Consider the following 27,342-nt stretch of genomic DNA (forward strand, 5'->3'; position numbering starts at 1 on the left):
CGGGATGTTGACTGAAAGAATGCAGCTAGCTACAGAAATATGCAGAAATAAAGAAAAACACATCTCATTGCATGCCTTTAAAGAGCTTACTCTCCCTACCGGCAATGTTCCTGAACCTTCGCTTCCCAAACATTTTTAGAACCAAAAAAAACCTAGAAAAGATCTGACCTCCCTCACCGGGAATTGAACTCAAGACTGCTGGATGGAGGGGTGCTGACATTGACCACTAGGCTACCAGACTGCTGTTGAACAGAGCACTCCCGAAAGGTGACATTTCAATTTCAGGCTGACAAGTGTGCTTTATTGTTCAGTTCGGGCTTTGCACAGCCAGTGCTAGAATTCAATCCAAGTTCATGCTTTGCTTTGATTTTGAATTAATGGCCAAACCAGCCAATCCCTAAAAAAATACAGGTCTCAGAGGCTCTCGTTTCAGTACCAGCAGGGTAGCGTGGCCGAGCGGTCTAAGGCGCTGGATTTAGGCTCCAGTCTCTTTGGAGGCGTGGGTTCGAATCCCACCGCTGCCAATAGCTGTTTCTTTTTTATCTTCATGCCACGTGTACAGACAGGACAATTGGGAGCCAGGGAATGGCATGTGTTTATGAATTCTTGCTTTTCTGAACACCCAGACTGAAAGCACACATCTGACTCGTGTGCGTTTTCACCAAAAAAGGGTAAAGCATAAATCACTGTTCACTGAAAACGGACATGCGTTCACGATCCTGTCAATAAACACGTGCTTGGCAGGGCCACAAATCTGCCGACACGATGCCCTAATGAATGCACATCTCTTTGCCTTGGTAGTTGCTCCTTTTTGCAGAGCCTTTTCCTGCTGCATCACAAAAACTCAGTTCAAGACACTTGGCTCCATCCAGTGGAGCTCCTATGCCCAGCTTAGAAACCCCCAGGCACGAGATTGCAAGGTCCCTGGTAATTCTCCCACTCCTGGACACGTCGGAACCAAGTTTCGTATGCACTAGCAGCGAGAACAAAATCCCACATGTGAGGACAATAGGCGTCTTTCATTTAGGGCTAGTGTTAGGCTAAGAGTTTGCAGTAGCTCCTTGGGTCGAGTTAGGGGTCGAATGAGACAAAGCTAAGATTTGCGTTACGGCTGGGGTTGGTCCAGTAAGGATCCCACACACCATGGACCATCGGCGGAGGCCCCGGGTAGGCTTACACTGCGGGCTAATGGTGGACTTCTTTAAAAACGTGAGCACTAAATGGGGCGGGATGTTGACTGAAAGAATGCAGCTAGCTACAGAAATATGCAGAAATAAAGAAAAACACATCTCATTGCATGCCTTTAAAGAGCTTACTCTCCCTACCGGCAATGTTCCTGAACCTTCGCTTCCCAAACATTTTTAGAACCAAAAAAAACCTAGAAAAGATCTGACCTCCCTCACCGGGAATTGAACTCAGGACTGCTGGATGGAGGGGTGCTGACATTGACCACTAGGCTACCAGACTGCTGTCGAACAGAGCACTCCCGAAAGGTGACATTTCAATTTCAGGCTGACAAGTGTGCTTTATTGTTCAGTTCGGGCTTTGCACAGCCAGTGCTAGAATTCAATCCAAGTTCATGCTTTGCTTTGATTTTGAATTAATGGCCAAACCAGCCAATCCCTAAAAAAATACAGGTCTCAGAGGCTCTCGTTTCAGTACCAGCAGGGTAGCGTGGCCGAGCGGTCTAAGGCGCTGGATTTAGGCTCCAGTCTCTTTGGAGGCGTGGGTTCGAATCCCACCGCTGCCAATAGCTGTTTCTTTTTTATCTTCATGCCACGTGTACAGACAGGACAATTGGGAGCCAGGGAATGGCATGTGTTTATGAATTCTTGCTTTTCTGAACACCCAGACTGAAAGCACACATCTGACTCGTGTGCGTTTTCACCAAAAAAGGGTAAAGCATAAATCACTGTTCACTGAAAACGGACATGCGTTCACGATCCTGTCAATAAACACGTGCTTGGCAGGGCCACAAATCTGCCGACACGATGCCCTAATGAATGCACATCTCTTTGCCTTGGTAGTTGCTCCTTTTTGCAGCGCCTTTTCCTGCTGCATCACAAAAACTCAGTTCAAGACACTTGGCTCCATCCAGTGGAGCTCCTATGCCCAGCTTAGAAACCCCCAGGCACGAGATTGCAAGGTCCCTGGTAATTCTCCCACTCCTGGACACGTCGGAACCAAGTTTCGTATGCACTAGCAGCGAGAACAAAATCCCACATGTGAGGACAATAGGCGTCTTTCATTTAGGGCTAGTGTTAGGCTAAGAGTTTGCAGTAGCTCCTTGGGTCGAGTTAGGGGTCGAATGAGACAAAGCTAAGATTTGCGTTACGGCTGGGGTTGGTCCAGTAAGGATCCCACACACCATGGACCATCGGCGGAGGCCCCGGGTAGGCTTACACTGCGGGCTAATGGTGGACTTCTTTAAAAACGTGAGCACTAAATGGGGCGGGATGTTGACTGAAAGAATGCAGCTAGCTACAGAAATATGCAGAAATAAAGAAAAACACATCTCATTGCATGCCTTTAAAGAGCTTACTCTCCCTACCGGCAATGTTCCTGAACCTTCGCTTCCCAAACATTTTTAGAACCAAAAAAAACCTAGAAAAGATCTGACCTCCCTCACCGGGAATTGAACTCAAGACTGCTGGATGGAGGGGTGCTGACATTGACCACTAGGCTACCAGACTGCTGTTGAACAGAGCACTCCCGAAAGGTGACATTTCAATTTCAGGCTGACAAGTGTGCTTTATTGTTCAGTTCGGGCTTTGCACAGCCAGTGCTAGAATTCAATCCAAGTTCATGCTTTGCTTTGATTTTGAATTAATGGCCAAACCAGCCAATCCCTAAAAAAATACAGGTCTCAGAGGCTCTCGTTTCAGTACCAGCAGGGTAGCGTGGCCGAGCGGTCTAAGGCGCTGGATTTAGGCTCCAGTCTCTTTGGAGGCGTGGGTTCGAATCCCACCGCTGCCAATAGCTGTTTCTTTTTTATCTTCATGCCACGTGTACAGACAGGACAATTGGGAGCCAGGGAATGGCATGTGTTTATGAATTCTTGCTTTTCTGAACACCCAGACTGAAAGCACACATCTGACTCGTGTGCGTTTTCACCAAAAAAGGGTAAAGCATAAATCACTGTTCACTGAAAACGGACATGCGTTCACGATCCTGTCAATAAACACGTGCTTGGCAGGGCCACAAATCTGCCGACACGATGCCCTAATGAATGCACATCTCTTTGCCTTGGTAGTTGCTCCTTTTTGCAGAGCCTTTTCCTGCTGCATCACAAAAACTCAGTTCAAGACACTTGGCTCCATCCAGTGGAGCTCCTATGCCCAGCTTAGAAACCCCCAGGCACGAGATTGCAAGGTCCCTGGTAATTCTCCCACTCCTGGACACGTCGGAACCAAGTTTCGTATGCACTAGCAGCGAGAACAAAATCCCACATGTGAGGACAATAGGCGTCTTTCATTTAGGGCTAGTGTTAGGCTAAGAGTTTGCAGTAGCTCCTTGGGTCGAGTTAGGGGTCGAATGAGACAAAGCTAAGATTTGCGTTACGGCTGGGGTTGGTCCAGTAAGGATCCCACACACCATGGACCATCGGCGGAGGCCCCGGGTAGGCTTACACTGCGGGCTAATGGTGGACTTCTTTAAAAACGTGAGCACTAAATGGGGCGGGATGTTGACTGAAAGAATGCAGCTAGCTACAGAAATATGCAGAAATAAAGAAAAACACATCTCATTGCATGCCTTTAAAGAGCTTACTCTCCCTACCGGCAATGTTCCTGAACCTTCGCTTCCCAAACATTTTTAGAACCAAAAAAAACCTAGAAAAGATCTGACCTCCCTCACCGGGAATTGAACTCAGGACTGCTGGATGGAGGGGTGCTGACATTGACCACTAGGCTACCAGACTGCTGTCGAACAGAGCACTCCCGAAAGGTGACATTTCAATTTCAGGCTGACAAGTGTGCTTTATTGTTCAGTTCGGGCTTTGCACAGCCAGTGCTAGAATTCAATCCAAGTTCATGCTTTGCTTTGATTTTGAATTAATGGCCAAACCAGCCAATCCCTAAAAAAATACAGGTCTCAGAGGCTCTCGTTTCAGTACCAGCAGGGTAGCGTGGCCGAGCGGTCTAAGGCGCTGGATTTAGGCTCCAGTCTCTTTGGAGGCGTGGGTTCGAATCCCACCGCTGCCAATAGCTGTTTCTTTTTTATCTTCATGCCACGTGTACAGACAGGACAATTGGGAGCCAGGGAATGGCATGTGTTTATGAATTCTTGCTTTTCTGAACACCCAGACTGAAAGCACACATCTGACTCGTGTGCGTTTTCACCAAAAAAGGGTAAAGCATAAATCACTGTTCACTGAAAACGGACATGCGTTCACGATCCTGTCAATAAACACGTGCTTGGCAGGGCCACAAATCTGCCGACACGATGCCCTAATGAATGCACATCTCTTTGCCTTGGTAGTTGCTCCTTTTTGCAGCGCCTTTTCCTGCTGCATCACAAAAACTCAGTTCAAGACACTTGGCTCCATCCAGTGGAGCTCCTATGCCCAGCTTAGAAACCCCCAGGCACGAGATTGCAAGGTCCCTGGTAATTCTCCCACTCCTGGACACGTCGGAACCAAGTTTCGTATGCACTAGCAGCGAGAACAAAATCCCACATGTGAGGACAATAGGCGTCTTTCATTTAGGGCTAGTGTTAGGCTAAGAGTTTGCAGTAGCTCCTTGGGTCGAGTTAGGGGTCGAATGAGACAAAGCTAAGATTTGCGTTACGGCTGGGGTTGGTCCAGTAAGGATCCCACACACCATGGACCATCGGCGGAGGCCCCGGGTAGGCTTACACTGCGGGCTAATGGTGGACTTCTTTAAAAACGTGAGCACTAAATGGGGCGGGATGTTGACTGAAAGAATGCAGCTAGCTACAGAAATATGCAGAAATAAAGAAAAACACATCTCATTGCATGCCTTTAAAGAGCTTACTCTCCCTACCGGCAATGTTCCTGAACCTTCGCTTCCCAAACATTTTTAGAACCAAAAAAAACCTAGAAAAGATCTGACCTCCCTCACCGGGAATTGAACTCAAGACTGCTGGATGGAGGGGTGCTGACATTGACCACTAGGCTACCAGACTGCTGTTGAACAGAGCACTCCCGAAAGGTGACATTTCAATTTCAGGCTGACAAGTGTGCTTTATTGTTCAGTTCGGGCTTTGCACAGCCAGTGCTAGAATTCAATCCAAGTTCATGCTTTGCTTTGATTTTGAATTAATGGCCAAACCAGCCAATCCCTAAAAAAATACAGGTCTCAGAGGCTCTCGTTTCAGTACCAGCAGGGTAGCGTGGCCGAGCGGTCTAAGGCGCTGGATTTAGGCTCCAGTCTCTTTGGAGGCGTGGGTTCGAATCCCACCGCTGCCAATAGCTGTTTCTTTTTTATCTTCATGCCACGTGTACAGACAGGACAATTGGGAGCCAGGGAATGGCATGTGTTTATGAATTCTTGCTTTTCTGAACACCCAGACTGAAAGCACACATCTGACTCGTGTGCGTTTTCACCAAAAAAGGGTAAAGCATAAATCACTGTTCACTGAAAACGGACATGCGTTCACGATCCTGTCAATAAACACGTGCTTGGCAGGGCCACAAATCTGCCGACACGATGCCCTAATGAATGCACATCTCTTTGCCTTGGTAGTTGCTCCTTTTTGCAGCGCCTTTTCCTGCTGCATCACAAAAACTCAGTTCAAGACACTTGGCTCCATCCAGTGGAGCTCCTATGCCCAGCTTAGAAACCCCCAGGCACGAGATTGCAAGGTCCCTGGTAATTCTCCCACTCCTGGACACGTCGGAACCAAGTTTCGTATGCACTAGCAGCGAGAACAAAATCCCACATGTGAGGACAATAGGCGTCTTTCATTTAGGGCTAGTGTTAGGCTAAGAGTTTGCAGTAGCTCCTTGGGTCGAGTTAGGGGTCGAATGAGACAAAGCTAAGATTTGCGTTACGGCTGGGGTTGGTCCAGTAAGGATCCCACACACCATGGACCATCGGCGGAGGCCCCGGGTAGGCTTACACTGCGGGCTAATGGTGGACTTCTTTAAAAACGTGAGCACTAAATGGGGCGGGATGTTGACTGAAAGAATGCAGCTAGCTACAGAAATATGCAGAAATAAAGAAAAACACATCTCATTGCATGCCTTTAAAGAGCTTACTCTCCCTACCGGCAATGTTCCTGAACCTTCGCTTCCCAAACATTTTTAGAACCAAAAAAAACCTAGAAAAGATCTGACCTCCCTCACCGGGAATTGAACTCAAGACTGCTGGATGGAGGGGTGCTGACATTGACCACTAGGCTACCAGACTGCTGTTGAACAGAGCACTCCCGAAAGGTGACATTTCAATTTCAGGCTGACAAGTGTGCTTTATTGTTCAGTTCGGGCTTTGCACAGCCAGTGCTAGAATTCAATCCAAGTTCATGCTTTGCTTTGATTTTGAATTAATGGCCAAACCAGCCAATCCCTAAAAAAATACAGGTCTCAGAGGCTCTCGTTTCAGTACCAGCAGGGTAGCGTGGCCGAGCGGTCTAAGGCGCTGGATTTAGGCTCCAGTCTCTTTGGAGGCGTGGGTTCGAATCCCACCGCTGCCAATAGCTGTTTCTTTTTTATCTTCATGCCACGTGTACAGACAGGACAATTGGGAGCCAGGGAATGGCATGTGTTTATGAATTCTTGCTTTTCTGAACACCCAGACTGAAAGCACACATCTGACTCGTGTGCGTTTTCACCAAAAAAGGGTAAAGCATAAATCACTGTTCACTGAAAACGGACATGCGTTCACGATCCTGTCAATAAACACGTGCTTGGCAGGGCCACAAATCTGCCGACACGATGCCCTAATGAATGCACATCTCTTTGCCTTGGTAGTTGCTCCTTTTTGCAGCGCCTTTTCCTGCTGCATCACAAAAACTCAGTTCAAGACACTTGGCTCCATCCAGTGGAGCTCCTATGCCCAGCTTAGAAACCCCCAGGCACGAGATTGCAAGGTCCCTGGTAATTCTCCCACTCCTGGACACGTCGGAACCAAGTTTCGTATGCACTAGCAGCGAGAACAAAATCCCACATGTGAGGACAATAGGCGTCTTTCATTTAGGGCTAGTGTTAGGCTAAGAGTTTGCAGTAGCTCCTTGGGTCGAGTTAGGGGTCGAATGAGACAAAGCTAAGATTTGCGTTACGGCTGGGGTTGGTCCAGTAAGGATCCCACACACCATGGACCATCGGCGGAGGCCCCGGGTAGGCTTACACTGCGGGCTAATGGTGGACTTCTTTAAAAACGTGAGCACTAAATGGGGCGGGATGTTGACTGAAAGAATGCAGCTAGCTACAGAAATATGCAGAAATAAAGAAAAACACATCTCATTGCATGCCTTTAAAGAGCTTACTCTCCCTACCGGCAATGTTCCTGAACCTTCGCTTCCCAAACATTTTTAGAACCAAAAAAAACCTAGAAAAGATCTGACCTCCCTCACCGGGAATTGAACTCAAGACTGCTGGATGGAGGGGTGCTGACATTGACCACTAGGCTACCAGACTGCTGTTGAACAGAGCACTCCCGAAAGGTGACATTTCAATTTCAGGCTGACAAGTGTGCTTTATTGTTCAGTTCGGGCTTTGCACAGCCAGTGCTAGAATTCAATCCAAGTTCATGCTTTGCTTTGATTTTGAATTAATGGCCAAACCAGCCAATCCCTAAAAAAATACAGGTCTCAGAGGCTCTCGTTTCAGTACCAGCAGGGTAGCGTGGCCGAGCGGTCTAAGGCGCTGGATTTAGGCTCCAGTCTCTTTGGAGGCGTGGGTTCGAATCCCACCGCTGCCAATAGCTGTTTCTTTTTTATCTTCATGCCACGTGTACAGACAGGACAATTGGGAGCCAGGGAATGGCATGTGTTTATGAATTCTTGCTTTTCTGAACACCCAGACTGAAAGCACACATCTGACTCGTGTGCGTTTTCACCAAAAAAGGGTAAAGCATAAATCACTGTTCACTGAAAACGGACATGCGTTCACGATCCTGTCAATAAACACGTGCTTGGCAGGGCCACAAATCTGCCGACACGATGCCCTAATGAATGCACATCTCTTTGCCTTGGTAGTTGCTCCTTTTTGCAGCGCCTTTTCCTGCTGCATCACAAAAACTCAGTTCAAGACACTTGGCTCCATCCAGTGGAGCTCCTATGCCCAGCTTAGAAACCCCCAGGCACGAGATTGCAAGGTCCCTGGTAATTCTCCCACTCCTGGACACGTCGGAACCAAGTTTCGTATGCACTAGCAGCGAGAACAAAATCCCACATGTGAGGACAATAGGCGTCTTTCATTTAGGGCTAGTGTTAGGCTAAGAGTTTGCAGTAGCTCCTTGGGTCGAGTTAGGGGTCGAATGAGACAAAGCTAAGATTTGCGTTACGGCTGGGGTTGGTCCAGTAAGGATCCCACACACCATGGACCATCGGCGGAGGCCCCGGGTAGGCTTACACTGCGGGCTAATGGTGGACTTCTTTAAAAACGTGAGCACTAAATGGGGCGGGATGTTGACTGAAAGAATGCAGCTAGCTACAGAAATATGCAGAAATAAAGAAAAACACATCTCATTGCATGCCTTTAAAGAGCTTACTCTCCCTACCGGCAATGTTCCTGAACCTTCGCTTCCCAAACATTTTTAGAACCAAAAAAAACCTAGAAAAGATCTGACCTCCCTCACCGGGAATTGAACTCAAGACTGCTGGATGGAGGGGTGCTGACATTGACCACTAGGCTACCAGACTGCTGTTGAACAGAGCACTCCCGAAAGGTGACATTTCAATTTCAGGCTGACAAGTGTGCTTTATTGTTCAGTTCGGGCTTTGCACAGCCAGTGCTAGAATTCAATCCAAGTTCATGCTTTGCTTTGATTTTGAATTAATGGCCAAACCAGCCAATCCCTAAAAAAATACAGGTCTCAGAGGCTCTCGTTTCAGTACCAGCAGGGTAGCGTGGCCGAGCGGTCTAAGGCGCTGGATTTAGGCTCCAGTCTCTTTGGAGGCGTGGGTTCGAATCCCACCGCTGCCAATAGCTGTTTCTTTTTTATCTTCATGCCACGTGTACAGACAGGACAATTGGGAGCCAGGGAATGGCATGTGTTTATGAATTCTTGCTTTTCTGAACACCCAGACTGAAAGCACACATCTGACTCGTGTGCGTTTTCACCAAAAAAGGGTAAAGCATAAATCACTGTTCACTGAAAACGGACATGCGTTCACGATCCTGTCAATAAACACGTGCTTGGCAGGGCCACAAATCTGCCGACACGATGCCCTAATGAATGCACATCTCTTTGCCTTGGTAGTTGCTCCTTTTTGCAGCGCCTTTTCCTGCTGCATCACAAAAACTCAGTTCAAGACACTTGGCTCCATCCAGTGGAGCTCCTATGCCCAGCTTAGAAACCCCCAGGCACGAGATTGCAAGGTCCCTGGTAATTCTCCCACTCCTGGACACGTCGGAACCAAGTTTCGTATGCACTAGCAGCGAGAACAAAATCCCACATGTGAGGACAATAGGCGTCTTTCATTTAGGGCTAGTGTTAGGCTAAGAGTTTGCAGTAGCTCCTTGGGTCGAGTTAGGGGTCGAATGAGACAAAGCTAAGATTTGCGTTACGGCTGGGGTTGGTCCAGTAAGGATCCCACACACCATGGACCATCGGCGGAGGCCCCGGGTAGGCTTACACTGCGGGCTAATGGTGGACTTCTTTAAAAACGTGAGCACTAAATGGGGCGGGATGTTGACTGAAAGAATGCAGCTAGCTACAGAAATATGCAGAAATAAAGAAAAACACATCTCATTGCATGCCTTTAAAGAGCTTACTCTCCCTACCGGCAATGTTCCTGAACCTTCGCTTCCCAAACATTTTTAGAACCAAAAAAAACCTAGAAAAGATCTGACCTCCCTCACCGGGAATTGAACTCAGGACTGCTGGATGGAGGGGTGCTGACATTGACCACTAGGCTACCAGACTGCTGTCGAACAGAGCACTCCCGAAAGGTGACATTTCAATTTCAGGCTGACAAGTGTGCTTTATTGTTCAGTTCGGGCTTTGCACAGCCAGTGCTAGAATTCAATCCAAGTTCATGCTTTGCTTTGATTTTGAATTAATGGCCAAACCAGCCAATCCCTAAAAAAATACAGGTCTCAGAGGCTCTCGTTTCAGTACCAGCAGGGTAGCGTGGCCGAGCGGTCTAAGGCGCTGGATTTAGGCTCCAGTCTCTTTGGAGGCGTGGGTTCGAATCCCACCGCTGCCAATAGCTGTTTCTTTTTTATCTTCATGCCACGTGTACAGACAGGACAATTGGGAGCCAGGGAATGGCATGTGTTTATGAATTCTTGCTTTTCTGAACACCCAGACTGAAAGCACACATCTGACTCGTGTGCGTTTTCACCAAAAAAGGGTAAAGCATAAATCACTGTTCACTGAAAACGGACATGCGTTCACGATCCTGTCAATAAACACGTGCTTGGCAGGGCCACAAATCTGCCGACACGATGCCCTAATGAATGCACATCTCTTTGCCTTGGTAGTTGCTCCTTTTTGCAGAGCCTTTTCCTGCTGCATCACAAAAACTCAGTTCAAGACACTTGGCTCCATCCAGTGGAGCTCCTATGCCCAGCTTAGAAACCCCCAGGCACGAGATTGCAAGGTCCCTGGTAATTCTCCCACTCCTGGACACGTCGGAACCAAGTTTCGTATGCACTAGCAGCGAGAACAAAATCCCACATGTGAGGACAATAGGCGTCTTTCATTTAGGGCTAGTGTTAGGCTAAGAGTTTGCAGTAGCTCCTTGGGTCGAGTTAGGGGTCGAATGAGACAAAGCTAAGATTTGCGTTACGGCTGGGGTTGGTCCAGTAAGGATCCCACACACCATGGACCATCGGCGGAGGCCCCGGGTAGGCTTACACTGCGGGCTAATGGTGGACTTCTTTAAAAACGTGAGCACTAAATGGGGCGGGATGTTGACTGAAAGAATGCAGCTAGCTACAGAAATATGCAGAAATAAAGAAAAACACATCTCATTGCATGCCTTTAAAGAGCTTACTCTCCCTACCGGCAATGTTCCTGAACCTTCGCTTCCCAAACATTTTTAGAACCAAAAAAAACCTAGAAAAGATCTGACCTCCCTCACCGGGAATTGAACTCAGGACTGCTGGATGGAGGGGTGCTGACATTGACCACTAGGCTACCAGACTGCTGTCGAACAGAGCACTCCCGAAAGGTGACATTTCAATTTCAGGCTGACAAGTGTGCTTTATTGTTCAGTTCGGGCTTTGCACAGCCAGTGCTAGAATTCAATCCAAGTTCATGCTTTGCTTTGATTTTGAATTAATGGCCAAACCAGCCAATCCCTAAAAAAATACAGGTCTCAGAGGCTCTCGTTTCAGTACCAGCAGGGTAGCGTGGCCGAGCGGTCTAAGGCGCTGGATTTAGGCTCCAGTCTCTTTGGAGGCGTGGGTTCGAATCCCACCGCTGCCAATAGCTGTTTCTTTTTTATCTTCATGCCACGTGTACAGACAGGACAATTGGGAGCCAGGGAATGGCATGTGTTTATGAATTCTTGCTTTTCTGAACACCCAGACTGAAAGCACACATCTGACTCGTGTGCGTTTTCACCAAAAAAGGGTAAAGCATAAATCACTGTTCACTGAAAACGGACATGCGTTCACGATCCTGTCAATAAACACGTGCTTGGCAGGGCCACAAATCTGCCGACACGATGCCCTAATGAATGCACATCTCTTTGCCTTGGTAGTTGCTCCTTTTTGCAGCGCCTTTTCCTGCTGCATCACAAAAACTCAGTTCAAGACACTTGGCTCCATCCAGTGGAGCTCCTATGCCCAGCTTAGAAACCCCCAGGCACGAGATTGCAAGGTCCCTGGTAATTCTCCCACTCCTGGACACGTCGGAACCAAGTTTCGTATGCACTAGCAGCGAGAACAAAATCCCACATGTGAGGACAATAGGCGTCTTTCATTTAGGGCTAGTGTTAGGCTAAGAGTTTGCAGTAGCTCCTTGGGTCGAGTTAGGGGTCGAATGAGACAAAGCTAAGATTTGCGTTACGGCTGGGGTTGGTCCAGTAAGGATCCCACACACCATGGACCATCGGCGGAGGCCCCGGGTAGGCTTACACTGCGGGCTAATGGTGGACTTCTTTAAAAACGTGAGCACTAAATGGGGCGGGATGTTGACTGAAAGAATGCAGCTAGCTACAGAAATATGCAGAAATAAAGAAAAACACATCTCATTGCATGCCTTTAAAGAGCTTACTCTCCCTACCGGCAATGTTCCTGAACCTTCGCTTCCCAAACATTTTTAGAACCAAAAAAAACCTAGAAAAGATCTGACCTCCCTCACCGGGAATTGAACTCAAGACTGCTGGATGGAGGGGTGCTGACATTGACCACTAGGCTACCAGACTGCTGTTGAACAGAGCACTCCCGAAAGGTGACATTTCAATTTCAGGCTGACAAGTGTGCTTTATTGTTCAGTTCGGGCTTTGCACAGCCAGTGCTAGAATTCAATCCAAGTTCATGCTTTGCTTTGATTTTGAATTAATGGCCAAACCAGCCAATCCCTAAAAAAATACAGGTCTCAGAGGCTCTCGTTTCAGTACCAGCAGGGTAGCGTGGCCGAGCGGTCTAAGGCGCTGGATTTAGGCTCCAGTCTCTTTGGAGGCGTGGGTTCGAATCCCACCGCTGCCAATAGCTGTTTCTTTTTTATCTTCATGCCACGTGTACAGACAGGACAATTGGGAGCCAGGGAATGGCATGTGTTTATGAATTCTTGCTTTTCTGAACACCCAGACTGAAAGCACACATCTGACTCGTGTGCGTTTTCACCAAAAAAGGGTAAAGCATAAATCACTGTTCACTGAAAACGGACATGCGTTCACGATCCTGTCAATAAACACGTGCTTGGCAGGGCCACAAATCTGCCGACACGATGCCCTAATGAATGCACATCTCTTTGCCTTGGTAGTTGCTCCTTTTTGCAGCGCCTTTTCCTGCTGCATCACAAAAACTCAGTTCAAGACACTTGGCTCCATCCAGTGGAGCTCCTATGCCCAGCTTAGAAACCCCCAGGCACGAGATTGCAAGGTCCCTGGTAATTCTCCCACTCCTGGACACGTCGGAACCAAGTTTCGTATGCACTAGCAGCGAGAACAAAATCCCACATGTGAGGACAATAGGCGTCTTTCATTTAGGGCTAGTGTTAGGCTAAGAGTTTGCAGTAGCTCCTTGGGTCGAGTTAGGGGTCGAATGAGACAAAGCTAAGATTTGCGTTACGGCTGGGGTTGGTCCAGAAAAGGATCCCACACACCATGGACCATCGGCGGAGGCCCCGGGTAGGCTTACACTGCGGGCTAATGGTGGACTTCTTTAAAAACGTGAGCACTAAATGGGGCGGGATGTTGACTGAAAGAATGCAGCTAGCTACAGAAATATGCAGAAATAAAGAAAAACACATCTCATTGCATGCCTTTAAAGAGCTTACTCTCCCTACCGGCAATGTTCCTGAACCTTCGCTTCCCAAACATTTTTAGAACCAAAAAAAACCTAGAAAAGATCTGACCTCCCTCACCGGGAATTGAACTCAAGACTGCTGGATGGAGGGGTGCTGACATTGACCACTAGGCTACCAGACTGCTGTTGAACAGAGCACTCCCGAAAGGTGACATTTCAATTTCAGGCTGACAAGTGTGCTTTATTGTTCAGTTCGGGCTTTGCACAGCCAGTGCTAGAATTCAATCCAAGTTCATGCTTTGCTTTGATTTTGAATTAATGGCCAAACCAGCCAATCCCTAAAAAAATACAGGTCTCAGAGGCTCTCGTTTCAGTACCAGCAGGGTAGCGTGGCCGAGCGGTCTAAGGCGCTGGATTTAGGCTCCAGTCTCTTTGGAGGCGTGGGTTCGAATCCCACCGCTGCCAATAGCTGTTTCTTTTTTATCTTCATGCCACGTGTACAGACAGGACAATTGGGAGCCAGGGAATGGCATGTGTTTATGAATTCTTGCTTTTCTGAACACCCAGACTGAAAGCACACATCTGACTCGTGTGCGTTTTCACCAAAAAAGGGTAAAGCATAAATCACTGTTCACTGAAAACGGACATGCGTTCACGATCCTGTCAATAAACACGTGCTTGGCAGGGCCACAAATCTGCCGACACGATGCCCTAATGAATGCACATCTCTTTGCCTTGGTAGTTGCTCCTTTTTGCAGAGCCTTTTCCTGCTGCATCACAAAAACTCAGTTCAAGACACTTGGCTCCATCCAGTGGAGCTCCTATGCCCAGCTTAGAAACCCCCAGGCACGAGATTGCAAGGTCCCTGGTAATTCTCCCACTCCTGGACACGTCGGAACCAAGTTTCGTATGCACTAGCAGCGAGAACAAAATCCCACATGTGAGGACAATAGGCGTCTTTCATTTAGGGCTAGTGTTAGGCTAAGAGTTTGCAGTAGCTCCTTGGGTCGAGTTAGGGGTCGAATGAGACAAAGCTAAGATTTGCGTTACGGCTGGGGTTGGTCCAGTAAGGATCCCACACACCATGGACCATCGGCGGAGGCCCCGGGTAGGCTTACACTGCGGGCTAATGGTGGACTTCTTTAAAAACGTGAGCACTAAATGGGGCGGGATGTTGACTGAAAGAATGCAGCTAGCTACAGAAATATGCAGAAATAAAGAAAAACACATCTCATTGCATGCCTTTAAAGAGCTTACTCTCCCTACCGGCAATGTTCCTGAACCTTCGCTTCCCAAACATTTTTAGAACCAAAAAAAACCTAGAAAAGATCTGACCTCCCTCACCGGGAATTGAACTCAGGACTGCTGGATGGAGGGGTGCTGACATTGACCACTAGGCTACCAGACTGCTGTCGAACAGAGCACTCCCGAAAGGTGACATTTCAATTTCAGGCTGACAAGTGTGCTTTATTGTTCAGTTCGGGCTTTGCACAGCCAGTGCTAGAATTCAATCCAAGTTCATGCTTTGCTTTGATTTTGAATTAATGGCCAAACCAGCCAATCCCTAAAAAAATACAGGTCTCAGAGGCTCTCGTTTCAGTACCAGCAGGGTAGCGTGGCCGAGCGGTCTAAGGCGCTGGATTTAGGCTCCAGTCTCTTTGGAGGCGTGGGTTCGAATCCCACCGCTGCCAATAGCTGTTTCTTTTTTATCTTCATGCCACGTGTACAGACAGGACAATTGGGAGCCAGGGAATGGCATGTGTTTATGAATTCTTGCTTTTCTGAACACCCAGACTGAAAGCACACATCTGACTCGTGTGCGTTTTCACCAAAAAAGGGTAAAGCATAAATCACTGTTCACTGAAAACGGACATGCGTTCACGATCCTGTCAATAAACACGTGCTTGGCAGGGCCACAAATCTGCCGACACGATGCCCTAATGAATGCACATCTCTTTGCCTTGGTAGTTGCTCCTTTTTGCAGCGCCTTTTCCTGCTGCATCACAAAAACTCAGTTCAAGACACTTGGCTCCATCCAGTGGAGCTCCTATGCCCAGCTTAGAAACCCCCAGGCACGAGATTGCAAGGTCCCTGGTAATTCTCCCACTCCTGGACACGTCGGAACCAAGTTTCGTATGCACTAGCAGCGAGAACAAAATCCCACATGTGAGGACAATAGGCGTCTTTCATTTAGGGCTAGTGTTAGGCTAAGAGTTTGCAGTAGCTCCTTGGGTCGAGTTAGGGGTCGAATGAGACAAAGCTAAGATTTGCGTTACGGCTGGGGTTGGTCCAGTAAGGATCCCACACACCATGGACCATCGGCGGAGGCCCCGGGTAGGCTTACACTGCGGGCTAATGGTGGACTTCTTTAAAAACGTGAGCACTAAATGGGGCGGGATGTTGACTGAAAGAATGCAGCTAGCTACAGAAATATGCAGAAATAAAGAAAAACACATCTCATTGCATGCCTTTAAAGAGCTTACTCTCCCTACCGGCAATGTTCCTGAACCTTCGCTTCCCAAACATTTTTAGAACCAAAAAAAACCTAGAAAAGATCTGACCTCCCTCACCGGGAATTGAACTCAAGACTGCTGGATGGAGGGGTGCTGACATTGACCACTAGGCTACCAGACTGCTGTTGAACAGAGCACTCCCGAAAGGTGACATTTCAATTTCAGGCTGACAAGTGTGCTTTATTGTTCAGTTCGGGCTTTGCACAGCCAGTGCTAGAATTCAATCCAAGTTCATGCTTTGCTTTGATTTTGAATTAATGGCCAAACCAGCCAATCCCTAAAAAAATACAGGTCTCAGAGGCTCTCGTTTCAGTACCAGCAGGGTAGCGTGGCCGAGCGGTCTAAGGCGCTGGATTTAGGCTCCAGTCTCTTTGGAGGCGTGGGTTCGAATCCCACCGCTGCCAATAGCTGTTTCTTTTTTATCTTCATGCCACGTGTACAGACAGGACAATTGGGAGCCAGGGAATGGCATGTGTTTATGAATTCTTGCTTTTCTGAACACCCAGACTGAAAGCACACATCTGACTCGTGTGCGTTTTCACCAAAAAAGGGTAAAGCATAAATCACTGTTCACTGAAAACGGACATGCGTTCACGATCCTGTCAATAAACACGTGCTTGGCAGGGCCACAAATCTGCCGACACGATGCCCTAATGAATGCACATCTCTTTGCCTTGGTAGTTGCTCCTTTTTGCAGAGCCTTTTCCTGCTGCATCACAAAAACTCAGTTCAAGACACTTGGCTCCATCCAGTGGAGCTCCTATGCCCAGCTTAGAAACCCCCAGGCACGAGATTGCAAGGTCCCTGGTAATTCTCCCACTCCTGGACACGTCGGAACCAAGTTTCGTATGCACTAGCAGCGAGAACAAAATCCCACATGTGAGGACAATAGGCGTCTTTCATTTAGGGCTAGTGTTAGGCTAAGAGTTTGCAGTAGCTCCTTGGGTCGAGTTAGGGGTCGAATGAGACAAAGCTAAGATTTGCGTTACGGCTGGGGTTGGTCCAGTAAGGATCCCACACACCATGGACCATCGGCGGAGGCCCCGGGTAGGCTTACACTGCGGGCTAATGGTGGACTTCTTTAAAAACGTGAGCACTAAATGGGGCGGGATGTTGACTGAAAGAATGCAGCTAGCTACAGAAATATGCAGAAATAAAGAAAAACACATCTCATTGCATGCCTTTAAAGAGCTTACTCTCCCTACCGGCAATGTTCCTGAACCTTCGCTTCCCAAACATTTTTAGAACCAAAAAAAACCTAGAAAAGATCTGACCTCCCTCACCGGGAATTGAACTCAGGACTGCTGGATGGAGGGGTGCTGACATTGACCACTAGGCTACCAGACTGCTGTCGAACAGAGCACTCCCGAAAGGTGACATTTCAATTTCAGGCTGACAAGTGTGCTTTATTGTTCAGTTCGGGCTTTGCACAGCCAGTGCTAGAATTCAATCCAAGTTCATGCTTTGCTTTGATTTTGAATTAATGGCCAAACCAGCCAATCCCTAAAAAAATACAGGTCTCAGAGGCTCTCGTTTCAGTACCAGCAGGGTAGCGTGGCCGAGCGGTCTAAGGCGCTGGATTTAGGCTCCAGTCTCTTTGGAGGCGTGGGTTCGAATCCCACCGCTGCCAATAGCTGTTTCTTTTTTATCTTCATGCCACGTGTACAGACAGGACAATTGGGAGCCAGGGAATGGCATGTGTTTATGAATTCTTGCTTTTCTGAACACCCAGACTGAAAGCACACATCTGACTCGTGTGCGTTTTCACCAAAAAAGGGTAAAGCATAAATCACTGTTCACTGAAAACGGACATGCGTTCACGATCCTGTCAATAAACACGTGCTTGGCAGGGCCACAAATCTGCCGACACGATGCCCTAATGAATGCACATCTCTTTGCCTTGGTAGTTGCTCCTTTTTGCAGCGCCTTTTCCTGCTGCATCACAAAAACTCAGTTCAAGACACTTGGCTCCATCCAGTGGAGCTCCTATGCCCAGCTTAGAAACCCCCAGGCACGAGATTGCAAGGTCCCTGGTAATTCTCCCACTCCTGGACACGTCGGAACCAAGTTTCGTATGCACTAGCAGCGAGAACAAAATCCCACATGTGAGGACAATAGGCGTCTTTCATTTAGGGCTAGTGTTAGGCTAAGAGTTTGCAGTAGCTCCTTGGGTCGAGTTAGGGGTCGAATGAGACAAAGCTAAGATTTGCGTTACGGCTGGGGTTGGTCCAGTAAGGATCCCACACACCATGGACCATCGGCGGAGGCCCCGGGTAGGCTTACACTGCGGGCTAATGGTGGACTTCTTTAAAAACGTGAGCACTAAATGGGGCGGGATGTTGACTGAAAGAATGCAGCTAGCTACAGAAATATGCAGAAATAAAGAAAAACACATCTCATTGCATGCCTTTAAAGAGCTTACTCTCCCTACCGGCAATGTTCCTGAACCTTCGCTTCCCAAACATTTTTAGAACCAAAAAAAACCTAGAAAAGATCTGACCTCCCTCACCGGGAATTGAACTCAAGACTGCTGGATGGAGGGGTGCTGACATTGACCACTAGGCTACCAGACTGCTGTTGAACAGAGCACTCCCGAAAGGTGACATTTCAATTTCAGGCTGACAAGTGTGCTTTATTGTTCAGTTCGGGCTTTGCACAGCCAGTGCTAGAATTCAATCCAAGTTCATGCTTTGCTTTGATTTTGAATTAATGGCCAAACCAGCCAATCCCTAAAAAAATACAGGTCTCAGAGGCTCTCGTTTCAGTACCAGCAGGGTAGCGTGGCCGAGCGGTCTAAGGCGCTGGATTTAGGCTCCAGTCTCTTTGGAGGCGTGGGTTCGAATCCCACCGCTGCCAATAGCTGTTTCTTTTTTATCTTCATGCCACGTGTACAGACAGGACAATTGGGAGCCAGGGAATGGCATGTGTTTATGAATTCTTGCTTTTCTGAACACCCAGACTGAAAGCACACATCTGACTCGTGTGCGTTTTCACCAAAAAAGGGTAAAGCATAAATCACTGTTCACTGAAAACGGACATGCGTTCACGATCCTGTCAATAAACACGTGCTTGGCAGGGCCACAAATCTGCCGACACGATGCCCTAATGAATGCACATCTCTTTGCCTTGGTAGTTGCTCCTTTTTGCAGCGCCTTTTCCTGCTGCATCACAAAAACTCAGTTCAAGACACTTGGCTCCATCCAGTGGAGCTCCTATGCCCAGCTTAGAAACCCCCAGGCACGAGATTGCAAGGTCCCTGGTAATTCTCCCACTCCTGGACACGTCGGAACCAAGTTTCGTATGCACTAGCAGCGAGAACAAAATCCCACATGTGAGGACAATAGGCGTCTTTCATTTAGGGCTAGTGTTAGGCTAAGAGTTTGCAGTAGCTCCTTGGGTCGAGTTAGGGGTCGAATGAGACAAAGCTAAGATTTGCGTTACGGCTGGGGTTGGTCCAGTAAGGATCCCACACACCATGGACCATCGGCGGAGGCCCCGGGTAGGCTTACACTGCGGGCTAATGGTGGACTTCTTTAAAAACGTGAGCACTAAATGGGGCGGGATGTTGACTGAAAGAATGCAGCTAGCTACAGAAATATGCAGAAATAAAGAAAAACACATCTCATTGCATGCCTTTAAAGAGCTTACTCTCCCTACCGGCAATGTTCCTGAACCTTCGCTTCCCAAACATTTTTAGAACCAAAAAAAACCTAGAAAAGATCTGACCTCCCTCACCGGGAATTGAACTCAAGACTGCTGGATGGAGGGGTGCTGACATTGACCACTAGGCTACCAGACTGCTGTTGAACAGAGCACTCCCGAAAGGTGACATTTCAATTTCAGGCTGACAAGTGTGCTTTATTGTTCAGTTCGGGCTTTGCACAGCCAGTGCTAGAATTCAATCCAAGTTCATGCTTTGCTTTGATTTTGAATTAATGGCCAAACCAGCCAATCCCTAAAAAAATACAGGTCTCAGAGGCTCTCGTTTCAGTACCAGCAGGGTAGCGTGGCCGAGCGGTCTAAGGCGCTGGATTTAGGCTCCAGTCTCTTTGGAGGCGTGGGTTCGAATCCCACCGCTGCCAATAGCTGTTTCTTTTTTATCTTCATGCCACGTGTACAGACAGGACAATTGGGAGCCAGGGAATGGCATGTGTTTATGAATTCTTGCTTTTCTGAACACCCAGACTGAAAGCACACATCTGACTCGTGTGCGTTTTCACCAAAAAAGGGTAAAGCATAAATCACTGTTCACTGAAAACGGACATGCGTTCACGATCCTGTCAATAAACACGTGCTTGGCAGGGCCACAAATCTGCCGACACGATGCCCTAATGAATGCACATCTCTTTGCCTTGGTAGTTGCTCCTTTTTGCAGCGCCTTTTCCTGCTGCATCACAAAAACTCAGTTCAAGACACTTGGCTCCATCCAGTGGAGCTCCTATGCCCAGCTTAGAAACCCCCAGGCACGAGATTGCAAGGTCCCTGGTAATTCTCCCACTCCTGGACACGTCGGAACCAAGTTTCGTATGCACTAGCAGCGAGAACAAAATCCCACATGTGAGGACAATAGGCGTCTTTCATTTAGGGCTAGTGTTAGGCTAAGAGTTTGCAGTAGCTCCTTGGGTCGAGTTAGGGGTCGAATGAGACAAAGCTAAGATTTGCGTTACGGCTGGGGTTGGTCCAGTAAGGATCCCACACACCATGGACCATCGGCGGAGGCCCCGGGTAGGCTTACACTGCGGGCTAATGGTGGACTTCTTTAAAAACGTGAGCACTAAATGGGGCGGGATGTTGACTGAAAGAATGCAGCTAGCTACAGAAATATGCAGAAATAAAGAAAAACACATCTCATTGCATGCCTTTAAAGAGCTTACTCTCCCTACCGGCAATGTTCCTGAACCTTCGCTTCCCAAACATTTTTAGAACCAAAAAAAACCTAGAAAAGATCTGACCTCCCTCACCGGGAATTGAACTCAAGACTGCTGGATGGAGGGGTGCTGACATTGACCACTAGGCTACCAGACTGCTGTTGAACAGAGCACTCCCGAAAGGTGACATTTCAATTTCAGGCTGACAAGTGTGCTTTATTGTTCAGTTCGGGCTTTGCACAGCCAGTGCTAGAATTCAATCCAAGTTCATGCTTTGCTTTGATTTTGAATTAATGGCCAAACCAGCCAATCCCTAAAAAAATACAGGTCTCAGAGGCTCTCGTTTCAGTACCAGCAGGGTAGCGTGGCCGAGCGGTCTAAGGCGCTGGATTTAGGCTCCAGTCTCTTTGGAGGCGTGGGTTCGAATCCCACCGCTGCCAATAGCTGTTTCTTTTTTATCTTCATGCCACGTGTACAGACAGGACAATTGGGAGCCAGGGAATGGCATGTGTTTATGAATTCTTGCTTTTCTGAACACCCAGACTGAAAGCACACATCTGACTCGTGTGCGTTTTCACCAAAAAAGGGTAAAGCATAAATCATTGTTCACTGAAAACGGACATGCGTTCACGATCCTGTCAATAAACACGTGCTTGGCAGGGCCACAAATCTGCCGACACGATGCCCTAATGAATGCACATCTCTTTGCCTTGGTAGTTGCTCCTTTTTGCAGAGCCTTTTCCTGCTGCATCACAAAAACTCAGTTCAAGACACTTGGCTCCATCCAGTGGAGCTCCTATGCCCAGCTTAGAAACCCCCAGGCACGAGATTGCAAGGTCCCTGGTAATTCTCCCACTCCTGGACACGTCGGAACCAAGTTTCGTATGCACTAGCAGCGAGAACAAAATCCCACATGTGAGGACAATAGGCGTCTTTCATTTAGGGCTAGTGTTAGGCTAAGAGTTTGCAGTAGCTCCTTGGGTCGAGTTAGGGGTCGAATGAGACAAAGCTAAGATTTGCGTTACGGCTGGGGTTGGTCCAGTAAGGATCCCACACACCATGGACCATCGGCGGAGGCCCCGGGTAGGCTTACACTGCGGGCTAATGGTGGACTTCTTTAAAAACGTGAGCACTAAATGGGGCGGGATGTTGACTGAAAGAATGCAGCTAGCTACAGAAATATGCAGAAATAAAGAAAAACACATCTCATTGCATGCCTTTAAAGAGCTTACTCTCCCTACCGGCAATGTTCCTGAACCTTCGCTTCCCAAACATTTTTAGAACCAAAAAAAACCTAGAAAAGATCTGACCTCCCTCACCGGGAATTGAACTCAGGACTGCTGGATGGAGGGGTGCTGACATTGACCACTAGGCTACCAGACTGCTGTCGAACAGAGCACTCCCGAAAGGTGACATTTCAATTTCAGGCTGACAAGTGTGCTTTATTGTTCAGTTCGGGCTTTGCACAGCCAGTGCTAGAATTCAATCCAAGTTCATGCTTTGCTTTGATTTTGAATTAATGGCCAAACCAGCCAATCCCTAAAAAAATACAGGTCTCAGAGGCTCTCGTTTCAGTACCAGCAGGGTAGCGTGGCCGAGCGGTCTAAGGCGCTGGATTTAGGCTCCAGTCTCTTTGGAGGCGTGGGTTCGAATCCCACCGCTGCCAATAGCTGTTTCTTTTTTATCTTCATGCCACGTGTACAGACAGGACAATTGGGAGCCAGGGAATGGCATGTGTTTATGAATTCTTGCTTTTCTGAACACCCAGACTGAAAGCACACATCTGACTCGTGTGCGTTTTCACCAAAAAAGGGTAAAGCATAAATCACTGTTCACTGAAAACGGACATGCGTTCACGATCCTGTCAATAAACACGTGCTTGGCAGGGCCACAAATCTGCCGACACGATGCCCTAATGAATGCACATCTCTTTGCCTTGGTAGTTGCTCCTTTTTGCAGCGCCTTTTCCTGCTGCATCACAAAAACTCAGTTCAAGACACTTGGCTCCATCCAGTGGAGCTCCTATGCCCAGCTTAGAAACCCCCAGGCACGAGATTGCAAGGTCCCTGGTAATTCTCCCACTCCTGGACACGTCGGAACCAAGTTTCGTATGCACTAGCAGCGAGAACAAAATCCCACATGTGAGGACAATAGGCGTCTTTCATTTAGGGCTAGTGTTAGGCTAAGAGTTTGCAGTAGCTCCTTGGGTCGAGTTAGGGGTCGAATGAGACAAAGCTAAGATTTGCGTTACGGCTGGGGTTGGTCCAGTAAGGATCCCACACACCATGGACCATCGGCGGAGGCCCCGGGTAGGCTTACACTGCGGGCTAATGGTGGACTTCTTTAAAAACGTGAGCACTAAATGGGGCGGGATGTTGACTGAAAGAATGCAGCTAGCTACAGAAATATGCAGAAATAAAGAAAAACACATCTCATTGCATGCCTTTAAAGAGCTTACTCTCCCTACCGGCAATGTTCCTGAACCTTCGCTTCCCAAACATTTTTAGAACCAAAAAAAACCTAGAAAAGATCTGACCTCCCTCACCGGGAATTGAACTCAGGACTGCTGGATGGAGGGGTGCTGACATTGACCACTAGGCTACCAGACTGCTGTCGAACAGAGCACTCCCGAAAGGTGACATTTCAATTTCAGGCTGACAAGTGTGCTTTATTGTTCAGTTCGGGCTTTGCACAGCCAGTGCTAGAATTCAATCCAAGTTCATGCTTTGCTTTGATTTTGAATTAATGGCCAAACCAGCCAATCCCTAAAAAAATACAGGTCTCAGAGGCTCTCGTTTCAGTACCAGCAGGGTAGCGTGGCCGAGCGGTCTAAGGCGCTGGATTTAGGCTCCAGTCTCTTTGGAGGCGTGGGTTCGAATCCCACCGCTGCCAATAGCTGTTTCTTTTTTATCTTCATGCCACGTGTACAGACAGGACAATTGGGAGCCAGGGAATGGCATGTGTTTATGAATTCTTGCTTTTCTGAACACCCAGACTGAAAGCACACATCTGACTCGTGTGCGTTTTCACCAAAAAAGGGTAAAGCATAAATCACTGTTCACTGAAAACGGACATGCGTTCACGATCCTGTCAATAAACACGTGCTTGGCAGGGCCACAAATCTGCCGACACGATGCCCTAATGAATGCACATCTCTTTGCCTTGGTAGTTGCTCCTTTTTGCAGAGCCTTTTCCTGCTGCATCACAAAAACTCAGTTCAAGACACTTGGCTCCATCCAGTGGAGCTCCTATGCCCAGCTTAGAAACCCCCAGGCACGAGATTGCAAGGTCCCTGGTAATTCTCCCACTCCTGGACACGTCGGAACCAAGTTTCGTATGCACTAGCAGCGAGAACAAAATCCCACATGTGAGGACAATAGGCGTCTTTCATTTAGGGCTAGTGTTAGGCTAAGAGTTTGCAGTAGCTCCTTGGGTCGAGTTAGGGGTCGAATGAGACAAAGCTAAGATTTGCGTTACGGCTGGGGTTGGTCCAGTAAGGATCCCACACACCATGGACCATCGGCGGAGGCCCCGGGTAGGCTTACACTGCGGGCTAATGGTGGACTTCTTTAAAAACGTGAGCACTAAATGGGGCGGGATGTTGACTGAAAGAATGCAGCTAGCTACAGAAATATGCAGAAATAAAGAAAAACACATCTCATTGCATGCCTTTAAAGAGCTTACTCTCCCTACCGGCAATGTTCCTGAACCTTCGCTTCCCAAACATTTTTAGAACCAAAAAAAACCTAGAAAAGATCTGACCTCCCTCACCGGGAATTGAACTCAGGACTGCTGGATGGAGGGGTGCTGACATTGACCACTAGGCTACCAGACTGCTGTCGAACAGAGCACTCCCGAAAGGTGACATTTCAATTTCAGGCTGACAAGTGTGCTTTATTGTTCAGTTCGGGCTTTGCACAGCCAGTGCTAGAATTCAATCCAAGTTCATGCTTTGCTTTGATTTTGAATTAATGGCCAAACCAGCCAATCCCTAAAAAAATACAGGTCTCAGAGGCTCTCGTTTCAGTACCAGCAGGGTAGCGTGGCCGAGCGGTCTAAGGCGCTGGATTTAGGCTCCAGTCTCTTTGGAGGCGTGGGTTCGAATCCCACCGCTGCCAATAGCTGTTTCTTTTTTATCTTCATGCCACGTGTACAGACAGGACAATTGGGAGCCAGGGAATGGCATGTGTTTATGAATTCTTGCTTTTCTGAACACCCAGACTGAAAGCACACATCTGACTCGTGTGCGTTTTCACCAAAAAAGGGTAAAGCATAAATCACTGTTCACTGAAAACGGACATGCGTTCACGATCCTGTCAATAAACACGTGCTTGGCAGGGCCACAAATCTGCCGACACGATGCCCTAATGAATGCACATCTCTTTGCCTTGGTAGTTGCTCCTTTTTGCAGCGCCTTTTCCTGCTGCATCACAAAAACTCAGTTCAAGACACTTGGCTCCATCCAGTGGAGCTCCTATGCCCAGCTTAGAAACCCCCAGGCACGAGATTGCAAGGTCCCTGGTAATTCTCCCACTCCTGGACACGTCGGAACCAAGTTTCGTATGCACTAGCAGCGAGAACAAAATCCCACATGTGAGGACAATAGGCGTCTTTCATTTAGGGCTAGTGTTAGGCTAAGAGTTTGCAGTAGCTCCTTGGGTCGAGTTAGGGGTCGAATGAGACAAAGCTAAGATTTGCGTTACGGCTGGGGTTGGTCCAGTAAGGATCCCACACACCATGGACCATCGGCGGAGGCCCCGGGTAGGCTTACACTGCGGGCTAATGGTGGACTTCTTTAAAAACGTGAGCACTAAATGGGGCGGGATGTTGACTGAAAGAATGCAGCTAGCTACAGAAATATGCAGAAATAAAGAAAAACACATCTCATTGCATGCCTTTAAAGAGCTTACTCTCCCTACCGGCAATGTTCCTGAACCTTCGCTTCCCAAACATTTTTAGAACCAAAAAAAACCTAGAAAAGATCTGACCTCCCTCACCGGGAATTGAACTCAAGACTGCTGGATGGAGGGGTGCTGACATTGACCACTAGGCTACCAGACTGCTGTTGAACAGAGCACTCCCGAAAGGTGACATTTCAATTTCAGGCTGACAAGTGTGCTTTATTGTTCAGTTCGGGCTTTGCACAGCCAGTGCTAGAATTCAATCCAAGTTCATGCTTTGCTTTGATTTTGAATTAATGGCCAAACCAGCCAATCCCTAAAAAAATACAGGTCTCAGAGGCTCTCGTTTCAGTACCAGCAGGGTAGCGTGGCCGAGCGGTCTAAGGCGCTGGATTTAGGCTCCAGTCTCTTTGGAGGCGTGGGTTCGAATCCCACCGCTGCCAATAGCTGTTTCTTTTTTATCTTCATGCCACGTGTACAGACAGGACAATTGGGAGCCAGGGAATGGCATGTGTTTATGAATTCTTGCTTTTCTGAACACCCAGACTGAAAGCACACATCTGACTCGTGTGCGTTTTCACCAAAAAAGGGTAAAGCATAAATCACTGTTCACTGAAAACGGACATGCGTTCACGATCCTGTCAATAAACACGTGCTTGGCAGGGCCACAAATCTGCCGACACGATGCCCTAATGAATGCACATCTCTTTGCCTTGGTAGTTGCTCCTTTTTGCAGCGCCTTTTCCTGCTGCATCACAAAAACTCAGTTCAAGACACTTGGCTCCATCCAGTGGAGCTCCTATGCCCAGCTTAGAAACCCCCAGGCACGAGATTGCAAGGTCCCTGGTAATTCTCCCACTCCTGGACACGTCGGAACCAAGTTTCGTATGCACTAGCAGCGAGAACAAAATCCCACATGTGAGGACAATAGGCGTCTTTCATTTAGGGCTAGTGTTAGGCTAAGAGTTTGCAGTAGCTCCTTGGGTCGAGTTAGGGGTCGAATGAGACAAAGCTAAGATTTGCGTTACGGCTGGGGTTGGTCCAGAAAAGGATCCCACACACCATGGACCATCGGCGGAGGCCCCGGGTAGGCTTACACTGCGGGCTAATGGTGGACTTCTTTAAAAACGTGAGCACTAAATGGGGCGGGATGTTGACTGAAAGAATGCAGCTAGCTACAGAAATATGCAGAAATAAAGAAAAACACATCTCATTGCATGCCTTTAAAGAGCTTACTCTCCCTACCGGCAATGTTCCTGAACCTTCGCTTCCCAAACATTTTTAGAACCAAAAAAAACCTAGAAAAGATCTGACCTCCCTCACCGGGAATTGAACTCAAGACTGCTGGATGGAGGGGTGCTGACATTGACCACTAGGCTACCAGACTGCTGTTGAACAGAGCACTCCCGAAAGGTGACATTTCAATTTCAGGCTGACAAGTGTGCTTTATTGTTCAGTTCGGGCTTTGCACAGCCAGTGCTAGAATTCAATCCAAGTTCATGCTTTGCTTTGAT

The 27,342-nt window shown here is 47.9% G+C and overlaps 22 non-coding genes across 22 annotated transcripts; all 22 read left to right on the forward strand.

Moving 5' to 3' along the window:
- Positions 1-442: 442 nt before the first annotated feature.
- TRNAL-UAG (transfer RNA leucine (anticodon UAG)) lies at positions 443-524 on the forward strand. Its single transcript has one exon. It is a non-coding gene; the product is annotated as a tRNA-Leu (tRNA).
- A 1,144-nt stretch (positions 525-1,668) lies between these two features.
- On the forward strand, positions 1,669-1,750 carry TRNAL-UAG (transfer RNA leucine (anticodon UAG)). Its single transcript has one exon. It is a non-coding gene; the product is annotated as a tRNA-Leu (tRNA).
- A 1,144-nt stretch (positions 1,751-2,894) lies between these two features.
- Positions 2,895-2,976, forward strand: TRNAL-UAG (transfer RNA leucine (anticodon UAG)). Its single transcript has one exon. It is a non-coding gene; the product is annotated as a tRNA-Leu (tRNA).
- A 1,144-nt stretch (positions 2,977-4,120) lies between these two features.
- On the forward strand, positions 4,121-4,202 carry TRNAL-UAG (transfer RNA leucine (anticodon UAG)). Its single transcript has one exon. It is a non-coding gene; the product is annotated as a tRNA-Leu (tRNA).
- Positions 4,203-5,346: 1,144 nt separating this feature from the next.
- Positions 5,347-5,428, forward strand: TRNAL-UAG (transfer RNA leucine (anticodon UAG)). Its single transcript has one exon. It is a non-coding gene; the product is annotated as a tRNA-Leu (tRNA).
- A 1,144-nt stretch (positions 5,429-6,572) lies between these two features.
- Positions 6,573-6,654, forward strand: TRNAL-UAG (transfer RNA leucine (anticodon UAG)). The gene has a single exon. It is a non-coding gene; the product is annotated as a tRNA-Leu (tRNA).
- Positions 6,655-7,798: 1,144 nt separating this feature from the next.
- Positions 7,799-7,880, forward strand: TRNAL-UAG (transfer RNA leucine (anticodon UAG)). The gene has a single exon. It is a non-coding gene; the product is annotated as a tRNA-Leu (tRNA).
- Positions 7,881-9,024: 1,144 nt separating this feature from the next.
- On the forward strand, positions 9,025-9,106 carry TRNAL-UAG (transfer RNA leucine (anticodon UAG)). Its single transcript has one exon. It is a non-coding gene; the product is annotated as a tRNA-Leu (tRNA).
- A 1,144-nt stretch (positions 9,107-10,250) lies between these two features.
- Positions 10,251-10,332, forward strand: TRNAL-UAG (transfer RNA leucine (anticodon UAG)). The gene has a single exon. It is a non-coding gene; the product is annotated as a tRNA-Leu (tRNA).
- Positions 10,333-11,476: 1,144 nt separating this feature from the next.
- TRNAL-UAG (transfer RNA leucine (anticodon UAG)) lies at positions 11,477-11,558 on the forward strand. The gene has a single exon. It is a non-coding gene; the product is annotated as a tRNA-Leu (tRNA).
- Positions 11,559-12,702: 1,144 nt separating this feature from the next.
- Positions 12,703-12,784, forward strand: TRNAL-UAG (transfer RNA leucine (anticodon UAG)). Its single transcript has one exon. It is a non-coding gene; the product is annotated as a tRNA-Leu (tRNA).
- Positions 12,785-13,929: 1,145 nt separating this feature from the next.
- TRNAL-UAG (transfer RNA leucine (anticodon UAG)) lies at positions 13,930-14,011 on the forward strand. The gene has a single exon. It is a non-coding gene; the product is annotated as a tRNA-Leu (tRNA).
- A 1,144-nt stretch (positions 14,012-15,155) lies between these two features.
- Positions 15,156-15,237, forward strand: TRNAL-UAG (transfer RNA leucine (anticodon UAG)). Its single transcript has one exon. It is a non-coding gene; the product is annotated as a tRNA-Leu (tRNA).
- A 1,144-nt stretch (positions 15,238-16,381) lies between these two features.
- TRNAL-UAG (transfer RNA leucine (anticodon UAG)) lies at positions 16,382-16,463 on the forward strand. Its single transcript has one exon. It is a non-coding gene; the product is annotated as a tRNA-Leu (tRNA).
- A 1,144-nt stretch (positions 16,464-17,607) lies between these two features.
- On the forward strand, positions 17,608-17,689 carry TRNAL-UAG (transfer RNA leucine (anticodon UAG)). The gene has a single exon. It is a non-coding gene; the product is annotated as a tRNA-Leu (tRNA).
- Positions 17,690-18,833: 1,144 nt separating this feature from the next.
- On the forward strand, positions 18,834-18,915 carry TRNAL-UAG (transfer RNA leucine (anticodon UAG)). The gene has a single exon. It is a non-coding gene; the product is annotated as a tRNA-Leu (tRNA).
- Positions 18,916-20,059: 1,144 nt separating this feature from the next.
- Positions 20,060-20,141, forward strand: TRNAL-UAG (transfer RNA leucine (anticodon UAG)). Its single transcript has one exon. It is a non-coding gene; the product is annotated as a tRNA-Leu (tRNA).
- A 1,144-nt stretch (positions 20,142-21,285) lies between these two features.
- Positions 21,286-21,367, forward strand: TRNAL-UAG (transfer RNA leucine (anticodon UAG)). Its single transcript has one exon. It is a non-coding gene; the product is annotated as a tRNA-Leu (tRNA).
- Positions 21,368-22,511: 1,144 nt separating this feature from the next.
- On the forward strand, positions 22,512-22,593 carry TRNAL-UAG (transfer RNA leucine (anticodon UAG)). Its single transcript has one exon. It is a non-coding gene; the product is annotated as a tRNA-Leu (tRNA).
- Positions 22,594-23,737: 1,144 nt separating this feature from the next.
- TRNAL-UAG (transfer RNA leucine (anticodon UAG)) lies at positions 23,738-23,819 on the forward strand. Its single transcript has one exon. It is a non-coding gene; the product is annotated as a tRNA-Leu (tRNA).
- Positions 23,820-24,963: 1,144 nt separating this feature from the next.
- Positions 24,964-25,045, forward strand: TRNAL-UAG (transfer RNA leucine (anticodon UAG)). The gene has a single exon. It is a non-coding gene; the product is annotated as a tRNA-Leu (tRNA).
- A 1,144-nt stretch (positions 25,046-26,189) lies between these two features.
- On the forward strand, positions 26,190-26,271 carry TRNAL-UAG (transfer RNA leucine (anticodon UAG)). The gene has a single exon. It is a non-coding gene; the product is annotated as a tRNA-Leu (tRNA).
- The last annotated feature ends 1,071 nt before the right edge of the window (positions 26,272-27,342 follow it).

This window comes from Ambystoma mexicanum, chromosome 1p, assembly GCF_040938575.1.
Source record: "Ambystoma mexicanum isolate Mex_15411 chromosome 1p, UKY_AmexF1_1, whole genome shotgun sequence".
Classification (NCBI taxonomy): Eukaryota; Metazoa; Chordata; class Amphibia; order Caudata; family Ambystomatidae; genus Ambystoma; species Ambystoma mexicanum.